The sequence below is a fragment of the Cydia strobilella genome, chromosome 2 (assembly GCF_947568885.1).
Source record: "Cydia strobilella chromosome 2, ilCydStro3.1, whole genome shotgun sequence".
Taxonomy (NCBI): Eukaryota; Metazoa; Arthropoda; class Insecta; order Lepidoptera; family Tortricidae; genus Cydia; species Cydia strobilella.
In genome coordinates this window covers 24,149,156-24,166,968 of record NC_086042.1, presented here as the reverse complement: position 1 = coordinate 24,166,968, position 17,813 = coordinate 24,149,156, and the positions used below count along the sequence as shown (strand labels likewise).

Below are 17,813 nucleotides of genomic sequence, written 5' to 3'. Positions count from 1 at the left end.
GGTTGTCTTATATTTATGTGAGCCAAGTATGATTAATTCATGAGTAGGAAAGGAAATTATGCCAATACAACTGTAACCTAAATAATTTTATTATTTTCTATGTATTATTATATTTATTTATTTATTCCCTACCATAAAAGAACAATTGAAAAATTCTTTTGACCACAGAATTTTAAACATAGAGTGGGTCAATAATAGTTATTTGTGCAACAAGAGAGGAAAGTTGGTTTTTCTTGCAAGTGTTTATTTTGAGTCCCGAGACAGCGAAAGATTCTATAATTGAATCACGAGCGAAGCGAGTGATTCTAAGGTAGAATCTTGAGCGTAGCGAGGGACTCAAAAACACGAGATGTAAAATAACTTTGCTCTCGTGTTGCACACATAATTTTTCACCTCAGTAGTGAGAACATATTAAAGGTTAAAATGTATTTCGAATTACACAGAATAAACAGAAAAAAAGTATTATAATATGTACGATACGATAAGATACGATACGATACGAGACCGGACCGGACCGGACCGGACCGGACCGGACCGTACCGTACCGTACCGTACCGTACCATAAAAAAAAATGTAATAAAAGTATGAAAGTTCATGGCCTTCACTAAATTAAAAAGCTACATTGTTTCACTCCCTGGAGCGAGGAAAGTCGCACTTTCCTCACTCCAGGGAGTGACGAAAGTAGGCTTGTTCGAGCTGCTGAGGTGAAAAAAAATATTCGTAATTTCGTACCAATTTAATTTTCGACGACATTGTATAAAAAGCGTAGAAATTCAAGATGTTTGCCATTTTTTACAATTTCGTCTACGGATCTTTAGATCTCTATTTTCTTTATGATCGGGATAAAAATAACTAAATTCGAGATAACGGCCAGTTTCTATAATTTCCACTACGGTTTCATATTCAGGAGGCTTTCGAATCCTCAGATACCAATTTTCAACATACTCAGACCAAAAATCACAGAAATAAATATACCATAGAAGACGCAAATGCATCTACGTCGCGTGTCCGAACCCCGACCAAGCGTCGAGGTTGACTGTCGTTATTTAGTTACAGTCCACGCGCGTCAGTTGTTGCAGCCGTACGTCCGCGAAAACTTAAAAAATGCTTAACTGCAACAGCCCAAACATTGCGAGCACCCAAAGGCAAGATCATATTTCCTATCACAGAAGTAATTTTAAAATTATATTATGCGTAAATTTTGTATGAAAAAGTCGGCACGCATGGTTTCAATACAAATCGTGGCATTTGCGTCATCCAGCGTATGTATAATATTAAATCTGTGCCAAAAAGAAACAAAATTTAAAATGGCGGCCGTTTTATCGAATTTTGAATACAGATTCATATAAAGAAGCTTTTTGGATTCTTATACATATATCCACTTTCAACATGATCAGTCCAAAAATGAAGAAGTTGAATATGGCGGCCGTTTGCTCCAATATTGACTACGGATCCATATTTAGCGGCCGTGACATCCGTTGTGAAATAAAATTTCTAAATACTTTCTTGCAAACGAGTTGACTATTGGGCCTAGCCAAGGTCACAATCGTACATCGACAATCGCCAAATGAAAAGAATAAATGTATCGTGATGACCAAGGTATAATAATATAGTCCGCCTGGTACTCTCTTCCGAGACTCTCGAACCACGTGACTGACACGTCTACGTCATCATGCTGTTCACAGGTTCATGATAATCATAATCATAATCATAATCATAATATTTATTAATAATATAAATTACATGTCACATTTTATACAGTGTATAAAGATTATATTTAAGTATGAATTTTCGCTACATAATGTAGGTTGTATTTAATCTCTTACATCTACCTAATATAACGTATTAGGCTTGTGTCAGTCACGGGGTTCGCGAGTCTCGGAAGAGAGTACCAGGCGGAGTATATTATTATACCATGGTGATGACAGATGTTACGAAAAGTCCCGTGACTATTTCCATACATTATTTAAGTTTCGATTGGCGTTTTCTATCATCGATTGTCATTTTGACTACCCTAGTGTAGCAAGACCCCTCGTCAAATAGCTTTGGGCCTTCTAGTACCATAATCCCTTGACCGATCCTGCTGTTGTTAAAACTTAAAAAATATACTATCCTTATTAACGCTTAGATATAAGTATTTGATTTCATGAAATAAAACTATGAAAACGGATTATATCGCGTATATTGAATTTATAACATATCCCGACGTTCCGAACCCTTTACAGCATTCGTGGTCAACGGGTGACTGAGGAAAAATTACAAAGTGCAAAAATACCCACATACTAAAATAATGAACAATCATAGACTATAAACTTTAAGGCTGGTTGTACATGCAAAATCGGTTCATAAGGCTAGTTATACACTACAATTATTTTCAAGTAAAGATATATATATATATATATATATATACGCGATAAAAACTACGCCGGCTCCAACCCTACACCACGGACCCGAGAAGATTTCATTCCCTCCTAAATTGTAGGAGGGTATCCCAATATGGGACCGGCAACAAACTCGGCAGGACACATCTTTTCAAAACATATTATACTCAGAGTGGAGCCGGCGTAGTTTTTATCGCGTATATATATATATATCTTTACTTGAAAATAATTGTAGTGTATAACTAGCCTTATGAACCGATTTTGCATGTACAACCAGCCTTAAAGTTTATAGTCTATGATTGTTCATTATTTTACTATGTGGGTATTTTTGCACTTTGTAATTTTTCCTCAGTCACCCGTTGACCACGAACGCTGTAAAGGGTTCGAAACGTCGGGATGTGTTATAAATTCAATATACGCTATATAATCCGTTTTCATAGTTTTATTTTATGAGTAACTACCGCGGTAACCGAAGACAATATTTGATTTCATTTAAATTAGAACACATTTACTAAAGACATCCCGGAATAAACTATTGAAAATCAAAAACTTGCGACGGGCCCTGGGCCATTTGTTCAAAATTGAATGTAAATACTTCGCTTCGCTCGCTCATTCGATTACTTATTTGTAATAATTAAATTGAGTTCCTCGGACATCTTAAATTAATAGGGTTCAAAAAGGTACTAAAAGTTTATTTATAACTAACTCTAAACTCTACAGAACCCCAGACTAAATTGAAACAGTAGCCATGACGTTTAAATCAATTTGACAATATTCCAAAGTAAGTAGTTGTCTTCTGTTCTATATACATTTTTGAATAAATCACCTTCCTCAAGAAGACATTTCATTTCAAAAGGTATTTCCATTCCTTTTGGCGCTCGTTTCTAATATTTGTCTCCTGTCTTTGAAGGGCCATCAACGCAATTTACTCGAAGATTTTTGTAGCTTTTTGATTTAATTTTTTTTTGTGAAATCTGCAATCTAGTATTTTAAAGCTAGCAGACAGTAGCAGAAAAAAAAACCAAAAGCTTTTTATTATTTTATATCAACAAGGCACGAAAGAAATCCCTAGTAACGTAATGTTTAACTCTTCGGGTTTCGGATTCCAATAAGAGCTAATAACTTTGCATTAACATAAATGTCCAAGTGCTTAACATCGCTCCATTAGTTAGTTGCCACACAGAAGTGACAAATGGACGGTTGACTATTTAAATTACTATTGATTTTTTATACATTTCAGTCCCGTTTGCAATCAAATAAAACGATGCAAAGCACTTACATGTACTTATAGCTTTTGTTAATATACCGGGTGTGGCCTAATAATTAAAACATATATTGTACTTCTCAAAAGATAAAACTTTCATTTAACAACTTTTAAAAATTATGAATCCTTTAGTCTTCCTATTTTTCATACGAAATAAATATTGTCTTCAATTCAACGCTGACATCATTGTGATTGACTTACTTGTCACACTTTAAACAATATACCAAAATTCGCGATATATTATCGATAAAGAATATTCGGAACATTTTTATGTTTGTTTGTGATTTATTTATATATGCAAGCAATCAACAACAACGCAAGAACCTGATTGCAAAAGCGTCATCCAGCACTATATTAATAAATGACTTTGTAATGGTTAGTAGATAGCCAATCCCAGCAATCATTTCCCATTTGAATCGTAAATCAAAAACCCGCGTACATTCTAATTTCCCTCAGGAAGCTTGCGTAGTTATGTATAACTATGACGCCTTCAATCTGTTTAATCAGTAAACACCCTTCTTAATTAACAGTGTCGTGAATGGGGTGCTAATGCTCGGTGATTATGCCTTTACGTGTGACGACAGCGGGTGTAAAAGTAGTCCGGTGCGAGGCTTTTATTTCAGTATGTGTACCTACCAATACGTAGATGTAAAGGAAGGTGTCAGCAGTGTAGTTTCTTCTTGACGCAATGTAATTTCTCGTTGTCGTGTAGCTTGATTTTTTTCGGAGATTTCGCTGTTCATGTAACTTAAGATTAATATAAGGTAAATTTTATAAATTTAATTGATAGTTGTAATGGAAAATGGATGTAATGTAAATAATTGATTGTTAATATACATAATGTAAATAGTTTAATTTTATGATCAATATTTGCATGCTGCCCTTGGCTAAACATGTGATTCTGCATTCTTATACCGATTATGTCAAAGCAAAAAAATAATTATCTTATCTTAAAACATTTTTTAAATAAAGGGTTTTTCTATTTTTTTATAAAGGCACCTCTTTATGTAAATGCACCGCACTGGTGTGGGCGACACATAAAGTTACAAACAAAGCTTAATAGGTTGTGTTATACTTGTTTGTAACTTTATGTGTCGCCCACACCAGTGCGGTGCATTTACATAAAGAACAAGAACAAGAATTTGACAGTTCCGAACAACTGACAGGCCGATATCGTCCGGCGGACTGATAGTCAGTGGGCCCCTTTACTTTTTAAAACAAAATGCATATAATTCATATTTTAGTTTTAATTTAGTTGTAATTTATTCTATAAGGTTATAGTTATATGTTGTCGCGTAATTTATGTAATAATTTTATGTAATTAATCTAATAATTCTTATGACATTTATATAATACATCTGATTAATATAATAGCCATTTGTACAAAAAAAAACACATTTTACAACTAATAATTAAAGTATTAAATAATAATTGAATAAATAAAGTATACATAAACAACTGTAAAATTGTTATCAAAGGCGACCTTCTGAAAATAATTAAATAAAAATGAAAACCAGACAATAACATCCAAACCTTGTAAATTGATGCCATGTATTAAATTTGTTGGCACGTTGATATGAAAGGGAGCACAATTTTATTTTAATAGCAGACAATATGGCAAACAGAGAACAATACAATGAAATTACGACGGTTCCATACCGAATGGGCCATCATGGCTTACATTGTACATTTTTGTCTTAGTTTTCCTTTATATTTCCAAGTATTCGTTCAAATTTGAACCAATCTGAGAAGTTTGCTTTTATATGTAACATTTTGTGTTAGTATTTTGTTAATAATTATATTTTTTTATAACTACGTAATTTTTAACAACAAATTAATACATATAATGAACTAGTTATTGTCACTGCTGTCAGAGCCTGAATTAATTTTCTTTTAATAATAAAAGTTATTCCAGATTTGACTCACCTAATAAATTATATCTGTATGCCTCCTCAAATACGAATTGCTAACAGTGCAATCTGCCCTGCAGCAATTAATTTACTTATTTGGACCTTATAATATTGCCTAGGTAATAAGGGTAACAACATTTTGACTTAAATATCAATATCTCAGTTCTTCTATGTAATTCCGCATGGTGCTCATATAACGAAATGAAGTACATAGAAATACCTATCTATATTTAATGACCTAACTCTCATCTATGTTGGTTTTTTGGACCAGGCTCCATATAAAATTGCCCAGGCTCCATACAAAATGCACAATTTACTAAATTCACAGCGGAACAACCTAGACTAATTTGGCACACTAGGGCTCAGAATAATAACTGAAACATAGAAGCCGGGCAAAAATAAAAGCTTGGTAAAAGGTATCGTATTCACAACACGCTATCACTTTTTGTCTATGAGTGAGTGAGACAACAATCCGCAAGTTCTTTCGTTTTTTCAGTATTGTCATAAGATGAACTGAGGAAAATGTCAAATGGTTCTAATTGGTTCTAATATAATCCAACCAAATAAAATATATGTTCGTTATTTCACAGGTAGGTGTCAACTGTAACAACTTGACATAGTCGTATTATTTTAGTTAAATTATTTCGGGAATTTCAGCGGTCATCTTGGTTTATTATATTGTTGCTATTCCTGAAAGATTGTTGGAAAACGTGCTGAGTTTTTATTTGTAATGGTTTGAAGTTCCCTATGTGATTATGTCTTGTGTGATCGAGGGCTGTAAATCGCATACAGGAAGAAAAGAAAATACGCACGAACCGGTAACCTTTAATCGGTGAGTTTTGTTCAGTTTTGAAGAAATTAATTTATAGGACGTGACCCTAAACATTGAAATCGATATGTTGTTTATGTAATTATTACTTGCATTCAAGTCTGTATAGATTTTAGTATTTGTTGTTATAGCGGCAACAGAAATACATCATATGTGAAAATTTAAACTGTCTAGCTATCGGGGTTGATGAGATACAGCCTGGTGACAGACAGACGGACAGCGAAGTTTTAGTAATAGGGTCCCGTTTTTACCCTTTGGGTACGGAACCCTAATAAAAAAGACATTAATGATCATTGATGAATGTTCCTTTTATTAATATTGTTGGTTTACCTATCTCACAAAACTCAACTTTTTATTTCAGATTTCCAAAGGACGAGGAATAGGGGATATTACTGCAATGTTCTGCCACCAGAGTGCAGCACTAGCTTTTTTAGTGCACCGTAGAGTAACTTATTCATACTGTACCTTTAACAGGTTTTTGACAAGTTTTCAGGGGACCTACCGGAAAACTCGAATTTCGTTATCTAGCTGCCTCTTTATCGCTCGAATACGCAAGAGTGACAGAGATGTTAGATAACGAAAGTTCGATTTTCTTGTTTCGCGATAGACCCTCAGATTGTGATAGTGGCGCCACCTATGCCGAGTTTCGCGTAATATTCCCTATTATTAAATAAAATAAATATACTACACAAACTTTTTTTTTTTTTTTTTTTCATTTCCTATTTGGTACATGACTAGAAACTATAAGTACTTAGTCTTTTAGCATTGGAAAAAAGGTAAACCATTTCCACGTGTCTTTTTATTGACAAGTTTTTTTTATAAATATAGCAATATTTGACTTATGAAAGCAAAACTATGTAAATGATCGTATATTATATTTGTTGCGACTTATTTTCAAAGTGTTTTTCGATAAAACGACACGTTAAGATCGCTCGCCTTGAGACTAGACGAGATGATAAAAAAAAACGAGAAGTATAGTTAGACGGTTTGGAGTGGTAGACTGCAAATGAGATAAAAGCTATATTAGGTATATGCATTAATCCTCATATCAGGCGGCTCTTTGATTACAAGGATTGCATAATTTTTATACTTTTTATGATTTTTAGAAAATGAAAATTATAAAAAGTATAAAAGTTATGCAATCCTTGTATTCAACGAGCCGCCTGCTACAGATTTCTTGAAATTGCCGCGTTTTTTCAGGTTCAACTTTCATTAGTCAGACTATTATCAATTTGCAAATTTCGTGATTATTTTTTTACACGGCACATAATCTTATGCATAATTTATCGATATAAAAAGTCGACACAATTACATCCCTAGCAAATTATCAAACTTGTGACACCCTACACAAATGAGGAATAACAAGCATATATGCATCTCTGTTCGACACATTATCTAATTCGTAAAGGACGGGTATACATATTTGCAAAGCATTTTTGCCCGGCTTTCTTCCGGATTCCTAGAAATGTAAACATTAGGAACATCCGCTCTACATTCTCTGATAAGTACCAAGTTAGTGATCGAGGAAAGAGCCCAAGCTGCAGACATTGTAAAGCATAACGTATATTCCTTGGATTCTAGTTATCTGATGAGCTGAATTAACTTTTATCAATAAACGTCTTGTATCCTGTATTATGTAAATTTAGTTTACAGTACATACTTTACGTGTCTTTGTTGAAAGCCGTGTTTGTTACGTGCCGTGTTTGTGCGGTCGTGTTTTAATTTATCGGCATTTTTTGCAAATCTAGCACTTGTCTCATAATGTAATCACTTTGATATCTATCCGTCTGTCTATCCATTTACAAGATGGTAAGAGGGTTATTAGCTTATCTAAGCAGGTTAAAGGAGTCAATGCCGCCATCACAAATTACCAATATCAACTGAGACCATTGAGACATACAAATAAGAAGAAACGATCGATAATTTTTAAAATACGACACAATTAATAACTTCAACATCGCTTCGGTAATGTGAACTAAAATAGCTAAAAGTTAGTGTTACAAACTGTTTGTTAAATCTACCGTCAGTAAACTTTTACACCGTTGTAACTTTCCACGACATTAACTCTTGCTTATACACGTTTTCTTAAAGCGACAAAGTTCTCGACTGCATACATTATGGACATGACCTCGATAAATACGAGTATCTAAGGATCTACATCTCGTTCCCTTTACTGATTAAACCCTGAAATAAATAATGAAGACACCGGTTAATTGATTAAACAGCTACCTAGTCTAGCCATTAATTCCATTATAACGTAAATTACACATAGATTTAGATTTATATTTAAATATTTATTTCAGGATAAAAATTACACTATAAATTTGCATCAATGTCAAAATTATGCTTATCTTCTTATCATGATCGTCAAACATTACGTACTAAAAAATATAAAATAAATTAAAATAATTTCAACAACTATAAATTAAAAGTTATTGAAACAAATTTTATATGTACATGAAACAGACAAACTAATGACGTATTTAAAAATATAATGATTATTAGATTTTGTTATCTCTTGCATATTTACGTGCTTTTTAATGAAGCAGCGAAGTACCTCAAAAATACGCACGTCTTTTTCACCACCTCCGTCGGGAATTTCGACCCCAGCTTTAATTTTTTTCTGTAACAAATTCTGTATCGCATAGAGCAGGCCTTGCTCTCTAAGATACATGATTTTTTTTTTATATTCAGTGGATCAAACATTGACTGGCCGAGAGTCAGTAAGTTGCCTCAATAACCTTGGTAAATTAATTAATATTCAGGTTTGGGAAGTAGGAGTTACGTGTTTTAGGTATGCCCTTAAACAAAATGTCAATATAGTAGTTTTTATCGCGTATATATATATCTTTACTTGAAAATAATTGTAGTGTATAACTAGCCTTATGAACCGATTTTGCATGTACAACCAGCCTTAAAGTTTGTAGTCTATGATTGTTCATTATTTTAGTATGTGGGTATTTTTGCACTTAGTAATTTTTCCTCAGTCACCCGTTGACCACGAACGCTGTAAAGGGTTCGAAACGTCGGGATGTATTATAAATTCAATATACGCGATATAATCCGTTTTCATAGTTTTATTTCATGAGTAACTATCGCGGTAACCGAAGACAATAAAATGTCAATATTTTATCATGGAATACGGTGTTTCAAATAGGTAAACTTAAGCGTCTATTACGGTATTTTGTTACACTCGTGCACGTGTATTCACTAATATGGATCAATTTTTCGCAAAAATTGGGCTTAGTGACCCTTTTATCTGGGCCTGCTCACAAAACTATAAAATACACGAGATGATTGTCTCGCAGCACTTTGTTAACTACATCTGCCGCTTTCTTAGATCTGTATTCAGGCAAGAAATACATTGAATATTGTAAAAAATTTGATCACCTGAATATTATTTTGAAAACAGGAATGTCATATTTCCGCAAAAAAATTGTGCGTAAATTAGGCCCTCTTCACTTGCTCCTTTAAAGGCATGACTTTATTACGGTGAGGGCTGGCAACATGGAATAATTATTAGGCATTTTTTATTCGTTATCTGCAGTCCCTTTATTAGGTATATAAAACTTTATTAAAAAATAAAACTATGAAAACGGATTATATCGCGTATATTGAATTTATAATACATCCCGACGTTTCCATAGTTTTCATAGTTTTATTTCATGATAGTTATCGCCGACAATTTTATTAAAAAACTTAAAATTATAGTCTCTAGATACAATTAACTTTGTAACAGAATTTATGGCTAGGCTAGGTAATTAAATTAATTAAATAGCAAGTTTTACGTATTTCATTAAGTAACTATGTAAGCCCAAAACCGCGTAGCGATAAAGCGATAATACATATTATTATTTAATATGGCACTTGCAACACAATCATCAAATATTTTCAGTAGAATGGCAATAAAATTAATTGGCTGTCACAATGTGACCAGCTCCATTTTTACTACTGAATTCGTGCTACGATTTACGATAGACGGGTAAGTGTAAGACAATGATCGGGCGACACAATTCTACAAATAAAATTGATAATTTTACAAATCAAAATAATTTATCCTTCGCGCATTGTCTATTAATATATTGCCTGAAATATTTTTACAAAAAATAAATTTTTAAAACCAACTAAAGCTTTTACTCTTAAAATCTTTGGTCGCTTACAGCCAATATTGATCGTCAAATTTCCGAATAACGTGTTTATCTCACTTTTATATTTAATATTCGCCCATTATTCAATTTTAATTTTTCAAACCAGGGTTCCAAGTATATGGAAGGTTTAACTTTTTAATTAAAAGGATAAGGACCGCGTGACCTTTTTCCATTCATGTCGATAGAACCGGTAATTCAGCAATTCATAAGCAGATTTATTATTGAGATACTTGATCGCGCTTTGTTAGAGAAAATTGCCAGTGACACCTGCGACTTAATTATCAATAGGTAAGCGCTTTGTATAACACGTTAGTAAGATGTTAATTATTTTGATAACTATTATTGTGTGCGTGGCAAAGAAAAAAAAAACAGCTATAATCTGTGCGGAAAGAGAAAGTTCATAGAATATATTATATACCATAGTCGCAAATTACCCACAACATTTCGAACGTACACTGATATGAGAATTACATCGAATGATCTCAATTAGTTATAGTGCGTCTCGGTCGCACCAATACATGTACCGACCAGTTTGTACTTGTCGGTACATGTATTGGTTGGAAATGCACGATAACTGAATAACATCATTTAGATGTCAGTGTACGTTCTAATTGGCCTATAGGTCGATTTTTGTATGATCCAAAAAAGCGTTACGACTTTTTAAAAACTCCGTTCATTTGAACCTACGCCACCTTAAAAGTATTAACGGACATATTTAAAATAATTTTATGGTGGAGTAGGTTCAGATGAATGGAGTTTTTTTGGATCACAATACGGCTGCCATAAATTTAATTAGTTATCTTGAGGCCTTTCTCGAGGGACTGTATCGATTAGAATCCTGAATTTTTGACTTTCGCTCGATATAATAAAATCACGAACATAGGTCTAAAATACACTTTGTAACATATTATGCACAAAACCTAAAAATATGAATATTCCTTCTTAAAATCGACAATATATAGTTTGAGGGAAAGTATTGATTACTTTTTTATTTTATTTAAACGTACAAAAAATAAATTAAAAAACATGTTATCCGCCCACCCGGGCACGCACTTCCATCTCGCTCACGTTTGCGCTCAGTGAGAGTGAGAGAATACCACACGAACTTACTATGCCTTAGGTCGATCAAAATTTTTATTTTGTCACGCCAACATTTGCCCCACTAAACCCAATGAAATCGTGCCCTATCAATCATCAAATTCCGTCATATCAGGCTTTTTAACCATCCCTTTGTACTTCGCTTGAGCAAGGACTTTGATAATGAATTTCCAAACTCCTCAATTCGGGACGCCGACGCCTATTGTACGTTAAAGACAAAAACAGACAATGAGAGTATTAAAACGGGCAGTTAGGTTTATGAAAGAAACACTAGTTCACATGAATATAATTTGTTGTAATCGATTAACTGGTATATTGACAATACAACGGTCTTATCGCTAAAACGATCTCTTCCAGACAACCTATATTGACTATACCAAATTAAATATTAGGTATACGACTTGTGTCAAAATTAATAAAATAAAATTGTTTTAGTTATAAAAGTAACCGGTGTAGGTACAGTAAGCTACATAGGTAACTGACCCCCTGCATATAAATTCGTTTGCAGGGGGTCAGTTATCTATGCAGCTTACTGTACTTAGGTCATACTAAAAATTCGTATAATCCCAAACACTGTAGTAGATATGCAACATTTTGTTTTATAATCGGTTTTCTAAACACCGACATTGCGTACAAATTTTCTTTACGATATGATCAATATGAAAAGTACAACCGTCCATTTTTCCTCAGGCACTTTTTGTATGAAAATATACTATATTTAAAGTCGTTTATTGACGTACTCGTATACTTACGTGCACAAGTAGAATTTTATTTACTTGACTACTTTGGAAGTAAAAAAAAACTGGATTTCTTTCATAGGGTTCTACATTTTTATAAGAATTTCCACGAGTCAGTAAAAAAGACGGTTTTCAATATATATTTTTTACTTCCAATATTATTTAAGTAAAGGTTACAGTTAATTCTGAAACAATGTCATTTGATTGATCTAAAGTTATAGTTTTCCCTTAATTTTCATATTCTTATTGACTGCTATTATATAGCACACAACTGTATGTACAGTCCACGTCATATGTTTACAGTTTTTGCCTTATTACAAAGGAGTTAAGTGGTAAAGTGTAAATATACATCTCTGACGTCGACTGTACAAACATATTTTACCCCAAGATTCTACTTTAAAGCCTAGCTAATACTGCCTGAAATAACTAATGGTGGACATTAAAAACGACTCATTTTTAAGTGAGGTTTCTAGGTGGCCGAGATCTTAGAGCATTCATCTTAACCCTTGGGAGTCTAGCGGATTAGCCCGCCTTGGCAGTTTGTTTTGATTCCCAACGAAGCGTAAAATCTCAATATAAATAGGAATCCAGCCGTTACAGGGAATAATAAATATGTATTACATAGGACGGAACTAGACCTTAAATACCAATGAATAAATACATACATACATACATACATACATATAATCACGCCTATTTCCCGGAGGGGTAGGCAGAGACCACGGATTTCCACTTACTACGATCCTGACATACCTCTTTCGCTTCCTTCACTTTCATAACATTCCTCATACACGGTCGCCGGTTTAGGGTGCTCTTGACCTGGCCTTTCTTCAGGATTTCCCCGATCTGATCAGAGAAAGTCTGCCGAGGTCTGCCCCTTCCAACTCCCGTTTCTACCTCTCCCTTATACACTCTCTTTGTTAGCCTTCTTTCACTCATTCTTTCCACGTGTCCAAACCATCTCAACATACCTTTCTCAATTTTTGTCACTACATCTTCGCTCAGTCCACACTTTTCCCTTATCACACTGCTCCTAATTCTATCTTGTATAACGTTGGCTGTATTTGTGAATTACGACCAAAAATTTGGACGTAAAGCCAAATTTTTCACAAAATATTTAGTATGGCCAAAGATAGATATAACTCCGTAATAGATGGATACAGTCTAAGGAATAAACGTGCCTCGAAAATCAAGAAAATTTGATTCTCGTTCAGAGGGCGCTACTAGTTTTGGCCTACAGTCGTATAGATGGCGTTGACGGTTTCGTTAGTTATTTAACAATTTTAACGCATATCAGTGAAAGAACATGGGTCAAAATCATAATAATAATAAATGCAAATAAAAAAAATCATTTATCTATATTTAAATACATTCTATCGTATTTTTATAAATCTTCATTTTTAGTTTTAAAATGTGTCGAAAGATGGCAGTGAATTTACTGGGGTTACAAAATTTACTATGACAGTACCGCTCTAGTATAAGTTACTCTATGATATGGCCAAAGAAGTGGGTACAAAATCTCAAACAGCCGTAATGCGGCGGGGCCGGCGGGCCGCGAACAATCAAACAAAAAAATGCGTTTGAAGTTGTTGGGGGCGCAAATTGTATATTAACTTAAAAATTTGATTAATTTTTCCATTCTGTTGTTTGTTTTTTTGATTAACTTTAAACCGAAATTATTACTTTCAATGCTTAGTTTATATTCAATATTTTGAAAATAAAGTCTCTTTACTTCTGGGATACCCCACTGTTGCGTTTTTAGGGTTGCGTACCCAAAGAGTGAAAAAGGGATCCTATTACTAAGACTCCACTGTCCGTCTGTCTGTATGTCTGTCACCAGGCTGTAGGTATCGCATGAACCATGAACATTTCAGGTTTTTAATTTTTAGGGTTCCGTACCTAAAGGGTAAAAACGGGACCCTATTACTAAGACTCCACTGTCCGTCTGCCCGACTGTCCGTCTGTCCGTCCGTCTGTCTGTCTGTCACCAGGCTGTATTTCATGAACCGTGATATCTAGACAGTTTAAATTTTCACAGATGATGTATTTCTGTTGTCGCTATAACTGCTATAAAAACAAATACTAAAAACCGGCCAAGTGCGAGTCGGACTCACACACGAAGGGTTCCGTACCATTAACTATAAAAACGGTCACCCATCCAAGTACTGACCCTACCCGACGTTGCTTAACTTTGGTCAAAAATCATGTTTGTTGTATGAGAGCCCCACTTAAAATCTCTATTTTATTATGTTTTTAGTATTTGTTGTTATAGCGGCAACCGAAATACATCATCTGCTCTAAAAAGCCATATAGTCACATCCAAACTTATACACGAATACCACGAACGACTAATGGAGGTATCTCATAACAATAAGATCACCCTACAATGGATCAAAGGACAGCGGATCCAGGGGTAACGATGCTGCGGACGAGCTTGCCAGGCAAGGATCGAGTGCGGGAGCGATTGGCCCAGAACCGATCCTCCCGATACCGTTTAGCAAGGTACGCTCAATGCTGCTGGCACGTACAGGGAAACTACACACAGAACATTGGCTAAACCAGACTGGATGCAGACAGGCCAAACAAGCCATGCCTGGCATGGGTGCTCCTTCAATTAGGAAAGACCCGACTGAGCATGGTAACCAGTGTCATAACAGGGCATGGACTATTTAACAAACATCTTTTTATAACAGGTGTCACAGACAGTCCCCTATGCAGAGGATGCATGGAGACAGAAGAAACAGCCTCTCACGTGGTGCTGGAGTGCAGCGGAGTGGCCCCATACAGGGCAAAACATCTCGGATCCCCGAGAGACCTCCCCGAGGTCCTACTCAACATCAAAGGTTTGATAGGTTTCCTCGAGGAGCTAGGCTGGCAGGACTAGCCCACCCCCATGTCACGCAAAATAGGCGCCAGTCGTCGAGTTGCGGAAAATCGCCCGAACTACAATACAATACAATACATCATCTGTGAAAATTTCAGCTGTCTAGCTATCACAGATCACGAGATACAGCCTGGTGACAGACAGACAGACAGACGGACAGACGGACAGCAGAGTCTTAGTAATAGGGTCCCGTTTTTACCCTTTGGGTACGGAACCCTAAAAACAGAATAAATTAAATATCTAAAACATCTAAGTGGGGCTCCCATACAATAAACGTGATTTTTTTGCCGTTTTTTGCGTAATGGTACGGAACCCTTCGTACGCGAGTCCGACTCGCACTTGGCCGGTTTTTCTTTTTCTAATATTACTTTATTTTATAGGTAGGTAATTAAAAACATGTGGCTACCTATACTTAATGAGTGAGTGTTCGTTTTGAACGTGCCTAACGACGCGGATACAATTTTTTAAGTGCTTCTTGTAACAAATACACTGTTCCGGAAAATCGTTACTGTTACTGTTGGTACATTTGTACATAAATTAAAAACACAACAATTCAATTGTTATGTTCATATTGTAAAATGTAAATACATGACATGTGTACTTTTTGCATTGTGAGACAAAAAGGTTTTTGTTACATATAGTATTTTTTTCTTACAAATAAAAATATTCTTGCTCAAAAAGAAAAAAAAAATATCCAAATAAACTATTTTTACTTAGCGTTGTAAGAAAAATGATTTTTTATTCACATTGTAAGTCGAAAATTGCTCGACATTTTTCACTCCATACCGAGTAGCATCATCGGGAGTACGCGTTGGCGAAGCGACGCAGAATTTACGACTTAAAATACATGAGTGACGTTTTAACATAATATTTAATATCTGTGTCTTACGGAAGTTTTGTTTTTAAAATATCGATTCTCTCTAAAAATAACCACGAGCTTTTTAACATTTCAAAATATAAACTACATAGTTTGAAAACATTTGCGCACCAGGGCTCGAAATTACCATGATAAATAATTAATACTTCTTGATAAATATCGCAATAATTACTACGTAAATAATAACGATAAATATCGTGATAATTACCTATCGTTTAGTATCATGTTGGACACTTAAAATGTAAGCGAAACAAGACTTATGTCAGGTAAAACGCGTAAAATCAGTTAAATACTAAGTACTGCAAGAGTAGAGCCAGGGCCTAAAAGCAACCGACCATTCTTGTGGGGTAGGTTACTTTTTATTCAATTGATATATCTTAATATACCTACTTCAAGTAGGTAAATAACAAAAGACAATTTAAAAAAAATATTTTTTTTTCTGATTGCAGGAAATAATCATCGTGTTAAAAAAATTATTAAACGCTTCCTTTTCTTACCTACTAATTTATCCACAGAATGGCGATTTCATTTCCTTTAAAATTTCACACAGCTGTATCAACACTCCACATAAATACACTGAAAAAGTTTGAAACATCCACTATCCATACAAACTTGTGAAAGGCTTAACACTCGAGTTAACTCTTATGATACCAAGTTCACATCGTTACACTCCCGAACGTCATACAATGGTGATCAAATACACGTCCCTGCGACACGGTACCCAGAAGGAGACTAATGTATACAGCATCGCAGGGTTGACGCTGTGCTAGTGTGCGTGAAACCCCCATACTTACACAGTGTACAACAGAGATTGGGTGGAAGTGTGCGTGATTTTCTTTGCCTGTGTCCGTGATTTTCCAAGTACTGATAGTCGGCGATTATGAATGTGTGTACCCGATCACAACGAAACGTGTATTGGTACCCGGGCAGCTCGCGCATGACCGAAAATCTTGAAAAATATATCCATTTGGCGCTCTATTTGTATATTGCGCAGTGAATATGCGACGAATAAGTGAATGTTCTTAATAAAAGTTTGTAGTTTTCTTTAAACTACGGTTTGTATTGTAGTGATTATGATATTAGCAGATAAAATAATTAACATAACATCTTATTACAGGCAGAAACTATTTTACTTTTGAAAGTGATTCAACCAATCGGCCATCAAGTTTTATAGAATAGATAGGTGGTAATTTACTAGGTGTTTTAGGTACAACGGGTACGTATAAGAATAAGAATAAATTTATTATCAATGAAATATATAACAGAGAATGTCAGGGGTCTCCGCACTAGGCTACGCCTGTATCGCGGGGAACCAGGTACAATTAAAATTATTAATAGTTAAAATATAGAGTACTACACAACAAAGTAGGTATTGAAAAACAAACTTAAATGAAGTACTTGAAAGTACGAAAAAAGAAAAAAAAAATTATACAATATTGAAAACTAAACTAAAATATTTTAGTTATAATATGTTCTGCCTCGGCATAAGAAAGTGAATGTAAAAATTTAAATAAGAGTATCTTAGCTTCTACAATGGTGCAGTCTTTAAGGTTACAATGTTTAAGCAAAGCGTTGTAAGTGGTCACTCGGATTCTTTGCCCGAAACGTTTCCCAAAGGCGGAACGGACTTCTGAAATTGGTAAGTTAAAGGTGCGTTTTTTGATTAGAGAACTATAGCAAGGCAA

At 34.6% G+C, this 17,813-nt stretch overlaps 1 protein-coding gene across 1 annotated transcript in view; it reads right to left on the bottom strand.

The window, feature by feature from the left end:
• Positions 1-17,114, bottom strand: part of LOC134754245 (zwei Ig domain protein zig-8-like) — a 155,674-nt gene extending 138,560 nt beyond the window's left edge. Inside the window, exon 1 of the mRNA XM_063690446.1 lies at positions 16,626-17,114. The gene's annotated coding sequence lies outside the window, so the exon portion shown is untranslated. The remainder of the gene's footprint in view (positions 1-16,625) is intronic.
• Between the last annotated feature and the right edge of the window lie 699 nt (positions 17,115-17,813).